Below are 20,226 nucleotides of genomic sequence, written 5' to 3'. Positions count from 1 at the left end.
TATATGATACTTTTAATGTATTATTGAATTCAGTTTGATAATGTTCTGTTGAGAATTTTTGTACTTATGTTCATCAGGGATATTAGCTTATAATTCTCCTTTCCTGTGAGTCTTTGTCTGGTTTTGGTATTAGGTAATGCTGGCCTTGTAAAATGTGTTTGGAAGCATTATTACCTCTTTTATTTTGGGGAAGAGTTTGAATTAATTGATATTAATTCTTCTTTAAATGTTTGGTAGAAATCTGCAAGGAAGTCATCTGGTCCTGGATATTTCTTTATTGGGAGGTTTTTGCTTACTGACTTATCTCCTTTCTAAAAATTAGTCTGTTTGGATTTTCTATTTCTTCATGATTCAGCCTTGGTAGGCTCTATGTTTTTAGGAATTTATCCATTTCCTAGTTTGTCTAATTTGTTGGCTAATTGTTGTTGACAGTATTCTCTTATAATCCTTTGTATTTGTGTGATATCAGTTGTTATGTCTCTTCTTCCATTTATGATTTTATTTATTTGAATCCTCTCTCTTTTATTCTTGGTGAGTCTAGCTAAAAGCTTGTCAATTTTATCTTAGCTTCATTGATATTTTTTGTCTTTTTTGTCTTGATTTCATTTATTTTCACTTTTATCTTTGTTATTGTCACCCCCCTTCTACTCTCTTTTGGATAATTTGTTCTTTTTCAAAATCCTTGATGTGTAAAGTTTGTTTATTTGAGATCTTTCTTGTTTCTTTTTTAGTCATTTATTGCTATTAACCTCCCTGTTAGAACTGCTTTTGCAGCATCTTATGTTTTGATATGTTATATTTCTATCATTTGTCTCATGGTATGTTTTTATTTCTCTTTGTTTTCTTCTTTGACACATTGGTTGTCCATGTTGTGTAATCTCCAATATTTTGTGTATTTTTATATATTTTTGTTTTCTTGTAATTGGTTTCTAATTTCATACCATTTTTGCTTGTAAGAAAAGATGCTTGATTGATTACAGTTTTATTAAATTTATTAACACTAGAATTATGGCCTAATATATGCTGTCTTATGGAGTTGAGATGTACACTTGAGAATATGTATTCTGCTTTTGGGTAAATATTCCATAAGTCCATGTGTTTCATGTATAGCTTAAGTCCAGTGTTTCCTTATTGATTTTCTGTCTGGATGATCTATCCATTGCTGAAAGTGAGGTATCGAAGTCCCCTTCTGCTATTGTATTGCTGTCTAATTTTCCCTCATGTCTCTTAATATTTATATTTTTAGGTACCTCTATATTGGTTGCATAATTATTTACAAATGTTATGTTCTTTTGTTGGATTGACTCTTTGATCATTATATAATGGTCTACTTTGTCTCTTATTTCAGTCTTTGTCTTAAAGTCTATTTTGTCTAAGTATTGCTACCTCTGCTTTCTTTTGAATTCCATTTCATGGAGTATTTTTCCATCCTTTCACTTTTAGTCTGTGTGTGTCCTCACATCTGAAATGAGTCTCTTCTAGGCAGCATATAATTGGGTCTTGTTTTTTCATCCATTCAGGCACTGTATGTTTTTTTGTTGAAGAATTTTATCTTTATATTTAAACTATTTATTAATAAGTATGCAGTTACTGTTTCCATTTTGTTAATTGTTTTATGTTTCTCTTTGTGATTTGATGATTTTCTGTAGTGGTATGTTTAGATTCTTTTATCTTTGTTATTTTGTGTATCTGTTGTAGGTGTTTGCTTTGTGGTTATTGTGAGGTTTCTATAAAACATCTTGCATCTATAGCAGTCATTATAAGCTTAAGTTCAAATGCACACTAAAGCTATACATTTTTACCCTTCCCTCAACTAGTTTTAACGTTTTTATTTTATTTTTTTTTTATTTTATTTATTTTTTTTATTTTTTAATATATGAAATTTACTGTCAAATTGGTTTCCATACAACACCCAGTGCTCATCCCAAAAAGTGCCCTCCTCAATACCCATCACCCACCCTGCCCTCCCTCCCACCCCCCATCAACCCTCAGTTTGTTCTCAGTTTTTAACAGTCTCTTATGCTTTGGCTCTCTCCCACTCTAACCTCTTTTTTTTTTTTTTTTTTCCTTCCCCTCCCCCATGGGTTTCTGTTATGTTTCTCAGGATCCACATAAGAGTGAAACCATATGGTATCTGTCTTTCTCTGTATGGCTTATTTCACTTAGCATCACACTCTCCAGTTCCATCCATGTTGCTACAAAAGGCCATATTTCATTTTTCCTCATTGCCACGTAGTATTCCATTGTGTATATAAACCACAATTTCTTTATCCATTCATCAGTTGATGGACATTTAGGCTCTTTCCATAATTTGGCTATTGTTGAGAGTGCCGCTATAAACATTGGGGTACAGGTGCCCCTATGCATCAGTACTCCTGTATCCCTTGGATAAATTCCTAGCAGTGCTATTGCTGGGTCATAGGGTAGGTCTATTTTTAATTTTCTGAGGAACCTCCACACTGCTTTCCAGAGCGGCTGCACCAATTTGCATTCCCACCAACAGTGCAAGAGGGTTCCTGTTTCTCCACATCCTCTCCAGCATCTATAGTCTCCTGATTTCTTCATTTTGGCCACTCTGACTGGCGTGAGGTGGTATCTGAGTGTGGTTTTGATTTGTATTTCCCTGATAAGGAGCGACGTTGAACATCTTTTCATGTGCCTGTTGGCCATCCGGATGTCTTCTTTAGAGAAGTGTCTATTCATGTTTTCTGCCCATTTCTTCACTGGGTTATTTGTTTTTCGGGTGTGGAGTTTGATGAGCTCTTTATAGATTTTGGATACTAGCCCTTTGTCCGATGTGTCATTTGCAAATATCTTTTCCCATTCCGTTGGTTGCCTTTTAGTTTTGTTGGTTGTTTCCTTTGCTGTGCAGAAGCTTTTTATCTTCATAAGGTCCCAGTAATTCACTTTTGCTTTTAATTCCCTTGCCTTTGGGGATGTGCCGAGTAAGAGATTGCTACGGCTGAGGTCAGAGAGGTCTTTTCCTGCTTTCTCCTCTAAGGTTTTGATGGTTTCCTGTCTCACATTCAGGTCCTTTATCCATTTTGAGTTTATTTTTGTGAATGGTGTGAGAAAGTGGTCTAGTTTCAACCTTCTGCATGTTGCTGTCCAGTTCTCCCAGCACCATTTGTTAAAGAGACTGTCTTGTTTCCATTGGATGTTCTTTCCTGCTTTGTCAAAGATGAGTTGGCCATACGTTTGTGGGTCTAGTTCTGGGGTTTCTATTCTATTCCATTGGTCTATGTGTCTGTTTTTATGCCAATACCATGCTGTCTTGATGATGACAGCTTTGTAGTAGAGGCTAAAGTCTGGGATTGTGATGCCTCCTGCTTTGGTCTTCTTCTTCAAAATTACTTTGGCTATTCGGGGCCTTTTGTGGTTCCATATGAATTTTAGGATTGCTTGTTCTAGTTTCGAGAAGAATGCTGGTGCAATTTTGATTGGGATTGCATTGAATGTGTAGATAGCTTTGGGTAGTATTGACATTTTGACAATATTTATTCTTCCAATCCATGAGCAGGGAATGTCTTTCCATCTCTTTATATCTTCTTCAATTACCTGCATAAGCTTTCTATAGTTTTCAGCATACAGATCTTTTACATCTTTGGTTAGATTTATTCCTAGGTATTTTATGCTTCTTGGTGCAATTGTGAATGGGATCAGTTTCTTCATTTGTCTTTCTGTTGCTTCATTGTTAGTGTATAAGAATGCAACTGATTTCTGCACATTGATTTTGTATCCTGCAACTTTGCTGAATTCATGTATCAGTTCTAGCAGACTTTTGGTGGAGTCTATCGGATTTTCCATGTATAATATCATGTCATCTGCAAAAAGCGAAAGCTTGACTTCATCTTTGCCAATTTTGATGCCTTTGATTTCCTTTTGTTGTCTGATTGCTGATGCTAGAACTTCCAGCACTATATTAAACAGCAGCGGTGACAGTGGGCATCCCTGTCGTGTTCCTGATCTCAGGGAAAAAGCTCTCAGTTTTTCCCCATTGAGGATGATGTTAGCTGTGGGCTTTTCATAAATGGCCTTTATGACCTTTAAGTATGTTCCTTCTATCCCGACTTTCTCAAGGGTTTTTATTAAGAAAGGGTGCTGGATTTTGTCAAAGGCCTTTTCTGCATCGATTGACAGGATCATATGGTTCTTCTCTTTTTTTTTGTTAATGTGATGTATCACGTTGATCGATTTGCGAATGTTGAACCAGCCCTGCATCCCAGGAATGAATCCCACTTGATCATGGTGAATAATTCTTTTTATATGCTGTTGAATTCGATTTGCTAGTATCTTATTAAGAATTTTTGCATCCATATTCATCAGGGATATTGGCCTGTAGTTCTCTTTTTTTACTGGGTCTCTGTCTGGTTTAGGAATCAAAGTAATACTGGCTTCATAGAATGAGTCTGGAAGTTTTCCTTCCCTTTCTATTTCTTGGAATAGCTTGAGAAGGATAGGTATTATCTCTGCTTTAAATGTCTGGTAGAACTCCCCTGGGAAGCCATCTGGTCCTGGACTCTTATTTGTTGGGAGATTTTTGATAACCGATTCAATTTCTTCGCTGGTTATGGGTCTGTTCAAGCTTTCTATTTCCTCCTGATTGAGTTTTGGAAGAGTGTGGGTGTTTAGAAATTTGTCCATTTCTTCCAGGTTGTCCAATTTGCTGGCATATAATTTTTCATAGTATTCCCTGATAATTGTTTGTATCTCTGAGGGATTGGTTGTAATAATTCCATTTTCATTCATGATTTTATCTATTTGGGTCATCTCCCTTTTCTTTTTGAGAAGCCTGGCTAGAGGTTTGTCAATTTTGTTTATTTTTTCAAAAAACCAACTCTTGGTTTCGTTGATCTGCTCTACAGTTTTTTTAGATTCTATATTGTTTATTTCTGCTCTGATCTTTATTATTTCTCTTCTTCTGCTGGGTTTAGGCTGCCTTTGCTGTTCTGCTTCTATTTCCTTTAGGTGTGCTGTTAGATTTTGTATTTGGGATTTTTCTTGTTTCTTGAGATAGGCCTGGATTGCAATGTATTTTCCTCTCAGGACTGCCTTCGCTGCATCCCAGAGCGTTTGGATTGTTGTATTTTCATTTTCGTTTGTTTCCATATATATTTTAATTTCTTCTCTAATTGCCTGGTTGACCCACTCCTTCGTTAGTAGGGTGTTCTTTAACCTCCATGCTTTTGGAGGTTTTCCAGACTTTTTCCTGTGGTTGATTTCAAGCTTCATAGCATTGTGGTCTGAAAGTATGCATGGTATAATTTCAATTCTTGTAAACTTATGAAGGGCTGTTTTGTGACCCAGTATATGATCTATCTTGGAGAATGTTCCATGTGCACTCGAGAAGAAAGTATATTCTGTTGCTTTGGGATGCAGAGTTCTAAATATATCTGTCAAGTCCATCTGATCCAATGTATCATTCAGGGCCCTTGTTTCTTTATTGACTGTGTGTCTAGATGATCTGTCCATTTCTGTAAGTGGGGTGTTAAAGTCCCCTGCAATGACCACATTCTTATCAATAAGGTTGCTTATGTTTATGAGTAATTGTTTTATATATCTGGGGGCTCGGGTATTTGGCGCATAGACATTTATAATAGTTAGCTCTTCCTGGTGGATAGACCCTGTGATTATTATATAATGCCCTTCTTCATCTCTTGTTACAGCCTTTAATTTAAAGTCTAGTTTGTCTGATATAAGTATGGCTACTCCAGCTTTCTTTTGGCTTCCAGGAGCATGATAAATAGTTCTCCATCCCCTCACTCTCAATCTAAAGGTGTCCTCAGATCTAAAATGAGTCTCTTGTAGACAGCAAATAGATGGGTCTTGCTTTTTTATCCATTCTGATACCCTATGTCTTTTAGTTGGCGCATTTAATCCATTTACATTCAGTGTTATTATAGAAAAATATGGGTTTAGAGTCATTGTGATGTCTGTATGTTTTATGCTTGTAGTGATGTCTCTGGTACTTTGTCTCACAGGATCCCCCTTAGGATCTCTTGTAGGGCTGGTTTCGTGGTGACAAATTCCTTCAGTTTTTGTTTGTTTGGGAAGACCTTTATCTCTCCTTCTATTCTAAATGACAGACTTGCTGGATAAAGGATTCTCGGCTGCATATTTTTTCTGTTTAGCACACTGTAGATATCGTGCCAAGCCTTTCTGGCCTGCCAAGTTTCAAAGGAGAGATCAGTCAGGAGTCTTATAGGTCTCCCTTTATATGTGAGGGCACGTTTATCCCTTGCTGCTTTCAGAATTTTCTCTTTATCCTTGTATTTTGCCAGTTTCACTATGATATGTCGTGCAGAAGATCGATTCAAGTTACGTCTGAAGGGAGTTCTCTGTGCCTCTTGGATTTCAATGCCTTTTTCCTTCCCCAGTTCAGGGAAGTTCTCAGCTATAATTTGTTCAAGTACCCCTTCAGCACCCTTCCCTCTCTCTTCCTCCTCTGGGATACCAATTATGCGTATATTATTTTTTTTTAGTGTATCACTTAGTTCTCTAATTTTCCCCTCATACTCCTGGATTTTTTTATCTCTCTTTCTTTCAGCTTCCTCTTTCTCCATAACTTTATCTTCTAGTTCACCTATTCTCTCCTCTGCCTCTTCAAGCCGAGCCATCGTGGATTCCATTTTGTTTTGCAATTCGTTTAAAGCGTTTTTCAACTCCTCGTGACTGTTCCTTAGTCCCTCGATCTTTGTGGCAAGAGATTCTCTGCTGTCCTGTATACTGTTTTCAAGCCCAGCGATTAATTTTATGACTATTATTCTAAATTCACTTTCTGTTATATTATTTAAATCCTTTTTGATCAGTTCATTAGCTGTTGTTATTTCCTGGAGATTCTTCTGAGGGGAATTCTTCCGTTTGGTCATTTTGGAGAGTCCCTGGCGTGGTGAGGACCTGCAGTGCACTTCCCCTGTGCTGTGGTGTATATCTGGAGTTAGTGGGCGGGGCCGCAGTCCAACCCGATGTCTGCCCCCAGCCCACTGCTGGGGCCACAGTCAGACTGGTGTGTGCCTTCTCTTCCCCTCTCCTAGGGGCGGGATTCACTGTGGGGTGGCGTGTCCCGTCTGGGCTACTTGCACACTGCCAGGCTTGTGTTGCTGGGGATCTGGCGTATTAGCTGGGGTGGGTAGGCAAGGTGCACGGGGGCTGGAGGGGCAGGCTTAGCTCGCTTCTCCTTAGGTGATCCACTTCAGGAGGAGCCCTGTGGCAGCGGGAGGGAGTCAGATCCGCTGCCGGAGGTTTGGCTCTGCAGAAGCACAGAGTTGGGTGTTTGCGCGGAGCGAGCAAGTTCTCTGGCAGGAACTGGTTCCCTTTGGGATTTTGGCTGGGGGATGGGCGGGGGAGATGGCGCTGGCGCCTTTGTTCCCCGCCAAGCTGAGCTCTGCCGTCAGGGGGCTCAGCAGCTCTCCCTCCCTTTGTCCTCCAGCCTTCCCGCTTTCCGAGCAGAGCTGTTAACTTATGACCTCCCAGACGCTAAGTCGCGCTTGCTGTCGGAACACAGTCTGTCCGGCCCCTCCGCTTTTGCCAGCCAGACTCGGGGGCTCTGCTTGGCCGGCGAGCCGCCCCTCCGCCCCGGCTCCCTCCCGCCAGTCCGTGGAGCGCGCACCGCCTCGCCGCCCTTCCTACCCTCTTCCGTGGGCCTCTCGTCTGCGCTTGACTCCGGAGACTCCCTTCTGCTAATCCTCTGGCGGTTTTCTGGGTTCTTTAGGCAGGTGTAGGTGGAATCTAAGTGATCGGCAGGACGCGCTGTGAGCCCCGCGTCCTCCTACGCCGCCATCTTCCGGCACTCCCGCTAGTTTTAACGTTTTTAGAGGCTACTTCATAGCTTTAAAAAAATTTAATTTAAACTTTAGTTAGTTAACATATGGTGCAATATTGGTTTCAAGAGTAGAATTGAGTGATTCATCATTTACATATAATACCCAGTGTTCATCATAACAAGTGTACTCCTTAATACCCATCACACATCTAGCCCATCCCACACCCTTGTCCCTCCATCAACCCTCAGTTTGTTCTCTATCATGAAGAGTCTCTTATGGTTTGTTTCCCCCTCTCTTTTTTTTCTCATTCCCATATGTTCATCTGTATTGTTTGTTAAATTTCACATATGACTGAAATTGTATGGTATTTGTCTTTCTCTGATTTATTTTGCTTAGCATAATATATTCTAACTCCATCCATGTCATTGCAAATGGCATGATTTCATTCTTTTTTTTATGACTTATATTCCATTGTACATATATACCACGACTTCTTTGTCCATTCATCAGTCAGTGGACATTTAGACTCTTTGCATAGTTTGGCTATTGTTGAAAATGCTGCTATAAATAATTAGGGTGCATGTACCCCTTTGAATCTGTATTTTTGTACCCTTTGGGTAAATACCTAGTAGTGCAATTGCTGCGTTGTAGGGTAGTTCTATTTTTAACTTTATGAGGAACCTCCATACTGTTTTACAGAGTGGCTGCTCCAGTTTGCATTCCCACCAAGAGTGAAAGAGGGTTCCCCTTTCTCCACATCCTTGCCAACACCTATTGTTTCTTATGTTGTTAATTTTAGCCATTCTGAGAGGTGAGAGGTGGTATCTCAATGATTTGCATTTCCCTGATGATGAGTGATGTTGAGCATCTTTTCACGTGTCTATTAGCTATCTGGATGTCTTCTATGGAAAAGTGTCTAATCATGTCTTTTGCCCATTTCTTCACTGGGTTATTTGTTTTTTGTTTTTTGTTTTTTTTGGGGTGTTGAGTTTGATAAGGTTTTTATAGATTTTGGATTCTAACCCTTTATTAGATATGTCATTTGCAAATATCTTCTCCCATTCTGTAGGCTGCCTTTTAGTTTTGTTGATTGTTTCCTTTAAGTGCAGAAAGTTTTTATCTTGATGGAGTACCAATAGTTCATTTTTGCTTTTGCTTCCCTTGCCTCTGGTGACATGTCTAGTAAGATGTTGCTCTGCCTAAGGTCAAATAGGTGGCTGCCTGTGTTCTTCTTTAGGATTTTGTTGTGGTTTCCTGTCTCACATTTAGGCCTTTCATACATTTTGAATGTATTTTTGTTTATGGTGTCAGAAAGTTGTCCAGTTTCATTCTTCGTCATTTTGCTGTCCAGTTTTCCCAGCACCATTTGCAGAAGAGACTGTCTTTTTTCTTTTCTTTTTTCTTTTTTAAAAATTTTCTATTTGTTTTTGAGAGAGAGAGAGCATGAATGGGGAGGGGCAGAGAGAGGGGGACAGAGGATCCAAAGTGGGCTTCACACCTACGGCAGCAAGCCCATGTGGGGTTAGAACTCACAAACTGTGAGATCATGACCCGAGCCGAAGTTGGATGCTCAACCAGCTGAGCCACCCATGGGCCCCTAGACTGTCTTTTTTCCACTGAATGTTCTTTTTTGCTTTGCTGGAGATTAGTTGGCCATATATTTATGGGTCCATTTCTGGGTTCTCTATTCTGTTCCATTGATCTGTGTGTCTGTTTTTGTTTGTTTGTTTGTTTTTTGTTTTTGCCATTACAATACTCTCTTGATGATTATAGCTTTTAATATAGTCTGAATTCCTGAATTGTGATGTCTCCACCTTTGGTTTTATTTTTCAACATGACTTTGGCTATTTGAGTCATTTTCTGGTTTCATACACATTTTAGAATGTTTTTTTTTTTTTTTTTTTTTTTTTTTTTACTTTGTGAAGAATGCTGGTGTTATTTTGATAGGGTTTGCTTTGAATGTGTATATTACTTTGGGTAGTATAGACATTTTAACAATATTTGTTCTTCCAATCCATGAACATGGAATGTTTTTCCATTTATTTGTGTCTTCAATTTCTTTCATAAGCTTTCTATAATTTTCAATGTATAGATCTTTTGCCTCTTTGGTTAGGTTTTTTCCTAGGTATTTTATGGTTTTTGGTGCCATTGCAAATGGGATCAATTCCTTAATTTCTCTTTCTGCTGCTTCATTATTGGTGTATAGAAATGCAACTGATTTCTGTACCTTGGTTTTATATCCTGCAACTTTTGCTGAATTCATGTATCAATTCTAGCAGTTTTTTGGGTTTTCCATGTAGAGTGTCATGTCATCTGTGAAGAGTGAAAATTTGTCTTCTTCCTTGCCAATTTGTTTGCCTTTCATTTCTTTTTGTTGTCTGATTGCTGAGGCACTGATTGCTAAGTACACCAGTACTATGTTGAACAACAGTGGTGAGAGTCAACATCCCTATCATGTTCCTGACCTTAGCGGGGAAAGCTCTCAGTTTTTCCCCATTGAGAATGATATTAGCTGTGGGTCTTTCATGTATGGCCTTTATGATTTTGCAGTATGTTCCTACTATCCCTATTTTCTTGAGGGTTTTTATCAAGAAAAGATGCTGTATTTTGCTAAGTGCTTTTTCTGCATCTATTGAGAGGATCATGTGGTTCTTATCCTTTCTTTTATTACTGTGATGTATCACATAGATTTGTGGATACTGAATCGCTCTTGCAGCCCAGGAATAAATCCCACTTGATCGTGGTGAATAATTCTTTTAAAGTATTGTTTGATTTGATTTGTTAATATCTTCTTGAGAATTTTACATCCATATTCATCGAGGAAATTGGTCTGTAATTCTTCTTTTTAGTGGGGTCTTTGTCTGGTTTTGCAATCAAGGTAATGCTGGCCTCATAGAATGATTTTGGAAGTTGTTCTCCCATTTCTATTTTTTGGAACAGCTTCAAAAGAATAGGTATTAACTCTTCTTTAAATGTTTGGTAGAATACCTCTGAAAAGCCATCTGACCCTGGACTCTTGTTTGTTGGGAGATTTTTGATTACTGATTCAGTTTCTTTACTCATTATGGGTCTCAAAAATTTTCTATTTATTCCTGTTTTAGTTTGGATCATTTGTATGTTTGTAAGAATTTGTCCACTTCTTCCAGATTGCCCAATTTGTTGCTCATAATATTTGCTTATATTGTTTGCTTTTTGTGGCGTTGGTTGTGATCTCTCCTCTTTCATTTGTGATTTTATTTATTTAGGTCCTTTCTCTTTTTTGTTGTTGTTTTTTTTTTTAATCTGGCTGGGGGTTTATCAATTTTGTTAATTCTTCCAAAGAACCAACTCCTAGTTTTGTTGATCTTTTCTACTTTTTTTAAATCTTGATATCATTGATATTTGCTCTAATCTTTATTATTTCCCTTCTGCTGCTGCTTTTAGGCTTTATTTGCTGTTCTTTTTCCACCTCCTTTAGGTGTAAAGTTAAGTTGTACATTTGAGACATTTCTTCCTTATTTAGGAAGGCCTGGATTGCTATATGTTTCCCTCATATGACTGCCTTTGCTGCATCCCAAATGTACTGGACCATGATGTTTTCGCTTTTCTTGGCTGCCATGTACTTTTAAATTTCTTCTTTAATTTCTTGGTTAATGCATTCATTCTTTAGTAGAATGTTCTTTAATCTCCAAATATTTGTGGTCTTTCCAAATTTTTTCTTGTGGTTGGTTTTTAAGTGTCATATTGTTGTGATCTGAAAATATGCATGGTATGATACTGGTCTTTCTGTACTTGTTCAGTGCTCATTTGTAACCCAGTATGTGATCTATTCTGGAGAATGTTCCATGTGTACTTGAAAAGAAGGTGTATTCTGATGCTTTAGGATGAAGTGTTCTGAATATATCTGGTCCATCTGGTCCAGTGTGTCACTCAAAACCATTGTTTCCTTGTTGATTTTCTGCTTAGACGATCTGTCCATTCCTGTAAGTGGGGTATGAAAGTCCCCTACTATTACTGTATTCTTATCGGTGAGTTTCTTTATGTTTGTGATTGACTTATATATTTAGGTTCTTCAAGTTGGGGGCATCAATATTTATAATTGTTAGATCTTCTTGGTGGATAGGACCCTTAATTATAATATAGTATACTTCTTCATCTTTTGGTACAGTTTTTTTTTTTTTTTAAACGTTTATTTATTTTTGAGACAGAGAGAGACAGAGCATGAACAGGGGAGAGTCAGAGAGAGAGAGGGAGACACAGAATCGCAAACAGGCTCCAGGCTCTGAGCTGTCAGCACAGAGCCCGACGCAGGGCTTGAACTCATGCACTGCGAGATCATGACCTGAGCGGAAGTCGGACGCCCAACCGACTGAGCCACCCAGGCGCCCCCAGTTTTTGTTTTAAAATCTAGTTTGTCTGATATAAGTATGGCTACTCTGGTTTTCTTTTGATCTATTAGCATGAGAGATGGTTCTCCATTCCCTTACTTTCAATCTGCATGTATCTTTATATCTAAAATGAATGTCTTGTAGAGAGCATATAGATAGGTTTTTTTTTTTATTCCTATGTCTTTTGATTGGAGTATTTAGTCCATTTACATTTAGAGTGATTATTGAAAGATGAATGTAGTGCCATTGTGTTCCCTCTAGAGTTACTGATTCTGGTCGTGTTCTCTGTTCCTTTCTAGTCTTTGTTGCTTTGGTCTTTTTTGTTTTGTTTTGTCTTTTCTCCACTCAAAGTGTCCCCCTTAAATTTCTTGCAGGTCTGGCTTAATGATGAGGAGCTCCTTTAGTTGTTTGTCTGGGAATCTCTTTATCTCTCCTACTATTCTAAATGACAGCATTGCTGGATAAAGAATGCTTGGCTGTATATTTTTCCAATTCAGCATGTGGAATATATCATGCCACTCCCTTCTGGCCTGCCAAGTTTCTGTGGACAGATCTGCTGCAAACCTCATCTGTCTTCCCTTGTAGGTTAAGGACTTTTTTTCCCTTGCTGCTTTCATGGTTCTTTCCTTATCTGTGTATTTTGTGAATTTGGCTATTATATGCCTTGTTGATGTTTGTTTTTTGTTGAATGTAGTGGGATATCTCTGTGCTTCTTGGAATTTGTTGCCTGTGTTGTACCCAGATTAGGAAGGTTTTGAATTATAATTTGCTCACATAAATCTTCTGCCCTTCTTCCTTCTCTTCATCCTCTGGGACTTCTATGATATGAATATTATTCCTTTCTAATAAGTCACTGAGTTCTCTAAGTCTTGTATCATGATCTGTTGCCTTTGTTTCCCTTTTTTTTCTACTTCATTATTTTCCACAATTTTATCTTCTATATCACTGATTCACCACTTTGCTTTGATCATCCTTTCCATCACAGCATCCTTTCGATATTGCATCTCGGTTACAGCATTTTTAATATCAGCCTGACTAGATTTTTTTAGTTCTTTTATCTCTGCAGAAAGGGATTCTCTGGTGTCTTCTATGTTTCTTTCAACCCCAGCTAGTATTATTTTAATTGTGTTTTAAAATTCTGGTGTAGACATCTTACTTATAAATGTGCAGATTAAATCCCTGGCCGTCATTTCTTCCTGTTCTTTCTTTTGGGGTGAATTCCTCCATCTTTTCATTTTGGAGGAAGAAAAAGAATTAATAAAAAAATCAAAAGTAAAAATCAAAAACAAAAAATCCCGAATCAAATAAAGGAAGCTAGATCCTAGGTGTGTTTTGGTCTGCTTGTTGAGAGAAACTTGATAGAAAATAGAAAAAAGACAAAGAAAAAAAGTGAAAAAAATTAAAAATTAAAAAATTTTTAATGTTTATTTATTTATTTTGAGAGAAGAGGGGGATGAATGGAAAAGGGGTAGAGAGAGAGGGAGAGAATCAATCCCAAGCAGGATCTGCATTGTCAGCCCAGAATCTGATATGGGGCTTGAACCCATGAACCCTGAGATCCTGACCTGAGCCCAAACCGAGAATCAGATGCTTAGCCGACTGAGCCACCCACATACCCCAAGAATTAAAAAAAAATTAAATAATGGAATAGAATAGAATAGAATAAAGAAACCAAAATAGAATAAAAAAATAAAAATGTGCTTTTTCTGTATCCAGGAAAGAGAAAGAAAAGAAAAAGAAAACAACATAAGCAAAAACAGAATCAAGGAAAACAAATAAAAGAACAAGCAAGCAGAATGAAACTGGAATGAAATTACATCCAGTTTCCCCTAGAACTGAAATTTTTTTAGCACACCATAGACTAAGCAGGTGGAAGGTATTTGTGCTGGTCTTCTGGGGGATGGGCCTGGCAGAGGCGGGTGGGTGGGGCTTGGTGTACCTGCCACATTGGCCACTTGGTGGCACTGCTTAGCTAACTGGAGTGGATCCATGCGTTTGCATGTGCGCCTGTGCGTTCGCTAGAGGTGAAAATGGCTTCACCCAGTTCTCTAGTCTCCTGCGTGAGAATTTTGTGCCCTCACAGATACATGATCAACCACTCCTCCTTTGTCTCAGGCTTCTGTCCGTTCCCTGCCTCTGTCTGTGCCCAAGCTGTCTGCCTACCAGGTGGTTCCTCCCTCTGGACCCACACTGATTCTCTGGGCGAGGGTCTCTTCAAGCAATAGCCAGGTGCAATCTTGTCTCAGAAAATAATTGCATGATTGTGCAGAGGCAAAGGCTCAAAGTTTATGGTAAATCACAGCACACAGCTGGCACCAGGTTTTGCTGCACTCTGGTGTCTTTATTCCAATATCAGTAAACATGGCACCTCTCCAGGGTCTGCTGGGACTTTTGTCCTGGGGAGGTCGTATGGCCTCTACCAAATACACTCCAATCAGGGGAACCACTTCTCCCCACGTGGCACCCAAACCCCTTAGACCATGCTGCCTGCTCCTGGGGATTTGTCCTGTTTCCTTACTAGAGCACTGCCAGGCACTGAGCTCTGAAAGTTCAAACTCTGCACCCCACTGTCTATAGAATCCTGGCAGTATTGAAATCCCCTCCTTTCTCCCCTTCACTGGTTTTGGGGGACAAATTTCTTGTCCCATCCCCTGCAAGTGTTTTCACTCTTCCCCCCACCTCTCTCCAGCTACTTTTGGAGTGAGTGCTTTTCTCCATCTCGATGGGCTGCATTCTCCCCTTTCTCTTTCTCTGTCTTCTCTCTGTGAAAACAGCTCCCTACCCTCTGCAGCTCTGGCTTTTCTCTCCGTAATTCACCTCTCCACACCACTTACCTGCCAAGTTCTCTGGCTCAAATTATGCAGGTTGTTGTGTTAAATCCTCACATGAATTTCCTAGGTGTTCAAAATGGTTTGATGTTGATCTAGCTGTGTTTCAGGGATGAGACAAGCTCAGGGTCCCCATACTACCTCACCATCTTAACTCTCCTAGTCCAGCTATGTAAGTTTGAATGAAAAAATTTTAAAAAATTATTTACAGCATGATACATAGTTTTAAAGTAGGCTTTCTAAGCATACAGATACAAACACAGCAGAAAACAAAGAATGATGAAAATAAATTTAGAATAACAGTTATCTTGCATGGGAACTGGCAGGGAATAGAATGGGGCAGGCTCATACAGGTGGATGCAAGTTATTGTCAGATTTCTAGTTTTCATGTTAAATTATGCTTTCATGGGTATTGATTATCTTATAAACAAACAAAATCAAATGAATGTAGAAGACTTTACATGGACCAATAGTGAGAATATGACATGGACCACAAATTATAATGAATTCAGTTTGGATCCATTAAAAGTAAAAATATAAAATCAGGCAGCAGCCAGATGAAGGGGGGTAAATGTGCTTCAGGCAGAGAGAGAGGTAAACACACAAGTCTTATATTTGGAAAGCTGTGAGTGAATATTCTAGGAAGTGACAAAAGGCCTGATGGGAATGAAATGTTGAAAAAGGACAGAGGCCTGGCGAATGGTGGGAGAGGTGTGCAGGTGAGAGATCATGCAGGATCCTGTTTACAACGTGGAGTTGTTTGGATTTTATTCTAAATACATTAAGAAGCTATTGATAGGTGTTAAGCAAGGGCAAGGCATCATCAGTGTATGCTTTTAAGAGTTCATTTAGCTGGAGTATGTAGAACGAATTAAAGTGGGATGAGAGGGAAAGGTATCATAGAGACCAGTTATGAGGCTATTGAGTAGGACAAATCAGAGATAATGGTGTTTTTCTAAGGTGGTGATTGTACAGAGAAGTGGACAGACTGAAAATTTTCTTACTGAAATTGCTTAAGCAATGGAAAATGTTTGATGCAAGGAAGTATTAGTTGAGAGAAATGAAAAGAAAAAAAAAGGAATATGTATTTTAGAGGTTTGAAAAGGGTAAGACCTGGGTGGATGGATGGATTTTTATCCAATAGTAATTCCAGCTCCACCTAATGTAGTTGTGTCAAGTTCAGCTTTCCACCTTACACCACTATTGCTCCTAATGGGATTTTTTCCTTCTGTGATGGACAAGGAGGAAGGAAGTAAAGATGAGATGGGGAAAGAAGAAAGAGCTATATATATGGGAGTCATTATTATTTTTTAATGAATGTAAGTTTTTGGGTCACATTGTACTACAGTTAGTAATAAAACAGTAATTTCCATTTTACCCACCACAATTTTTAGACTTTATACTTTTAAAGTTATTTTCTATAAACTTCAAGAATCATTGACCTATGTCAATGTTATTGTGTTTAGTATTGGTCATATAAAGTGTTAGATGTACATAAAAGGAAAAAGAGATTTGAATATGAATATCTGTTTTCTATAGACATGTTAAATCCATAAGCCAAGAGGTTCACTGTGATTGTAGTGTGTGGGTGTTTCAGAACAAAAGTATTTCCAACATTATCCAGATGAATAGACAGTAACAAAAATAAGCTTTATTCTTAATCTAGACCCATAATTGAGCTGGTGAGTGTTTATTTCCTGCTTCATTTCTGTGACTTCTCTGCAAATGCAGAGCAAATATCCCTGACCCATATATTTTGTATTCATGGCACAGATATTGCATCGTTTCATGTTCGTAAATGTTTCTGCCTTTTATAAATGGACTTCTGACAACAAGAAACTGGTCCTAGGCCTGATTTTTTGTAATTTTCCTCTATGATTTAAGTGATGGAACAGAGGCCATGAATATCAAGCTTAAATATGGCATCAAGGTGTCATTTTAAGCACTGGGTTAGAATTCAAAATGATTCTGCTAACTAGAAAAAAGTGTTCAAAATGGAACAAATTCAAATTTTGATACAACATGTATGGTACTATATGATGCATGATGGAAAAGAATTAGACACTGAAATGAGAAGGGGCTGAGGGCTAAAGGGCTGGGGCTGGTAATATGCCAATTGAATAATCCTGCAAGTAGATGTCATATACATTTCTTTGTGCACCAACTATCATGCGCCTACTCTAAGCGTATGATATGAAGAAGTTGGTACTAGTATAACACCTATTACATTCAGCAGAAATGAGCCTTGCTAAGGTAAGATAGTGCTTTACTAAGTGATGATATTGTCCACTTTTGACAGGGATAGTAAAATAGGCACTGTTTAATGTTATCTATAGATATGTTTATGTTATCATTAGATAACAGGTCATATTATATTATTTATAGGTATGGTATCCACAGGCACTTGATTATTGATGAAGATAATATTAGTTTTTAATGTCTAAACCTGTATTCTAGAATAAGAACTCTATGCATTTATTCTACAGATAACTTCAACATATATATATATATATATATATATATATATATATATATATATTTACTTTAAGTAAAATACTTACATAGTGTGTTGTGATATCTTCTACTATTTACTTTGCTAAAGGAGAGATGAGAAGCCTTTACCCTTGTGGCCAAGAAAATAATCTTTGTTCTGCTCCAAGATGGAGTTCTTTGTTATCTCTGTTTCTCTAATCTCTTCTTGGTTGTCTCAACAGCTATCTTTGGCTTGAGCACTCTTTCCATTAGGTTTACACTGTGCCTTGACAATGGATGTGGAGAAAGAGCCATTCCTTGATGGCAGTCCACCCTGAAAATGGATCTCGCATTGTGTGACATAGTGATCCTTCTGGAGAAACACCAGGAAGCAGCAGTTGAATATTCTAATTCTGCATGTCGGTATGAGCAATAAATACTCCATTTTGAAGCTGCAAGTTTTAGTGTTTTTGTAAAATCTGCATTTGGTTTTTAAATAATCCAATCATTGAATCTCAGGAATGAAACCTTTAGAGTAACTTTTCAAGGTGTGTATAATCCCTTAAAAGCATTCTTGAAAGGTGATCATTCAGGTTCTACTTGATTACTAGCTAAATGGCATGGTCTGAGGCATAGCTTTAGTGTTAAATTCTTATAATCTTCTTTCTTAGATAAATGTCATTGAATTGGCTTCTTATTGTTCTTAGAATAAAGACAAATTTCGTACCATGGCCACCCAGTTCTTCATAATCTGGCCCCACCAGCATCTTCAGCTTTATATTGTATGATTCTTTCCTTAACCAGTCGGTTCTAGCCGCACTGGTTTTTCTGTTTTTCTTTTTTTGTTTCATTCTGCAGGGTCTTTGCATGTGCAAAGTTCTTCAGCCTAGAAAGCTCTCTTCCAAGTCTCCTTTTATCTTTCACAAAACTAACATTTATCTTTAGATTTTAGCATAATCATTTCAGTTAATTCTTCCTTGAGCTGCCTGAGTAGATTAAATCCTCCTGTTCTATGCAGTCATGGTGCTCTTTATATCTTCTTTTAGTTTATATCATGATTGTGGTTATAATTAATCAATGATTAATAGCTAAATATCTCTTTAACCAATTATCCCAGTGTTTTTGTTCACTATATGCTGTTAGCACTTAGCATAGAGCCTACCCTAGGGCAACTATGAAGTAAATATTTGTTGAATGAAATGAATGAAATGATCACAGGACTGCCTTTGGATATATAGGAAAATTTTACTTCCTCTACGTGGTAATGCTTTAAAAATTTTGAGACAGCTAGATTTTTTTCTTTCAAAAGAAAGGTTGCATTATCTTGTTTTTAAGCTCTCTTTCTTATGACAAACCAGAGCTTTTCACATCTTGGTTGCTTGCTGTCCTCAGCAGGCATCCAGGTAGTCACTGGGCTTCATACGTTGAGGCAGTTACTTCTGAAAATAATGATTCCAAATTGTGAGAATGCTTTTATGTTTTAGAAGTTCATGTCAGAATAAGAAATAGCTTTTGTGAACTGAACTAGTCTTGAGTGTGATATTTTAAGCTTTTGGTTCATTTTATATGCATTGGTTTAATTTCTATATAAGTTGTCTTTTTAAGAAAAGCTGTAGTTCTTTTTTCTTTCCAGGACTCAGGTACAGACTGACATGGGATTCTTTGCACCATGAATAAAAGAAATCCATCTATGTAAACCCTGAAAATCACTGAAATCTTTTATTTGTGAAACCATAAGCTTTATAATCAGAGACATGGAGTAAACATTTCCTGGACAGCATTTCACCAAAAAAACCCCACTTTTACCCTTCTTGTGTTTTAGGAAGAATCAATACAAATAGTGGGAAAGTATAAATTGAAGATCTTTTTTTAAAATTTTTTTTTATTTTTTAATACGAAATTTATTGTCAAATTGGTTTCCATACAACACCCAGTGCTCATCCCAACAGGTGCCCTCCTCAATGCCCATCACCCACTTTCCCCTCCCTCCCAACCCCCATCAACCCTCAGTTTATTATCAGTTTTTGAGTCTCTTATGGTTTGCCTCCCTCCCTCTCTAACTTTTTTTTCTCTCTTCCCCTCCCCCATGGTCTTCTGTTAAGTTTCTCAGGATCCACATAAGAGTGAAAACATATGGTATCTGTCTTTCTCTGTATGACTTATTTCACTTAGCATAACACTCTCCAGTTCCATCCACGTTGCTACAAAAGGCCGTATTTCATTCTTTCTCATTGCCAAGTAGTATTCCATTGTGTATATAAACCACAATTTCTTTATTCATTCACCAGTTGATGGACATGTAGGTTGTTAAGTAAATTATATTACTTTTTATATGTTTCAACATCAACAAATATTATCCCTAAAATATGTAGTTTGTTTAGCTTGCTTATGAACATTATATAAACTGAAAAAAATCATGTATTCTTTTGGATCTTTATTCTTTCATACAGGATTATATTTATGAGATTCATCTATATTATAGGGAATAGTTTTAGTTTGTTCATTTGTTTTGCTGTATAGTAATCCATTGTATATCATAAATGTATCCATTCTTTTTTTATTTTTTTATTTTTCAATAATTTATTTTTAATTTACATCCAAGTTACTTAGCATATAGTGCCACAATGATTTCAGGAGTAGATTCCTTAATACCCATACCCATTTAGTCCAACCCTCCTCCTCTGTTTGTTCTCCATATTTACTAGTCTCTTGTGCTTTGTCCCCCTCCCTGTTTTTATATTATTTTTGATTCCCTTCCCTTATGTTCATCTGTTTTGTATCTTAAAGTCCTCATAT

The 20,226-nt window shown here is 37.7% G+C and overlaps 1 protein-coding gene across 3 annotated transcripts in view; it reads left to right on the top strand.

Moving 5' to 3' along the window:
- DLG2 (discs large MAGUK scaffold protein 2) overlaps positions 1 to 20,226 on the top strand; it is a 2,113,447-nt gene that overhangs the window by 130,275 nt on the left and 1,962,946 nt on the right. The gene's annotated exons all lie outside the window — the stretch shown is intronic.

This window comes from Panthera onca, chromosome D1 (genome assembly GCF_046562875.1).
Source record: "Panthera onca isolate mPanOnc1 chromosome D1, mPanOnc1 haplotype 2, whole genome shotgun sequence".
Taxonomy (NCBI): domain Eukaryota; kingdom Metazoa; phylum Chordata; class Mammalia; order Carnivora; family Felidae; genus Panthera; species Panthera onca.
This window is presented reverse-complemented; position numbering and strand designations above follow the sequence as displayed.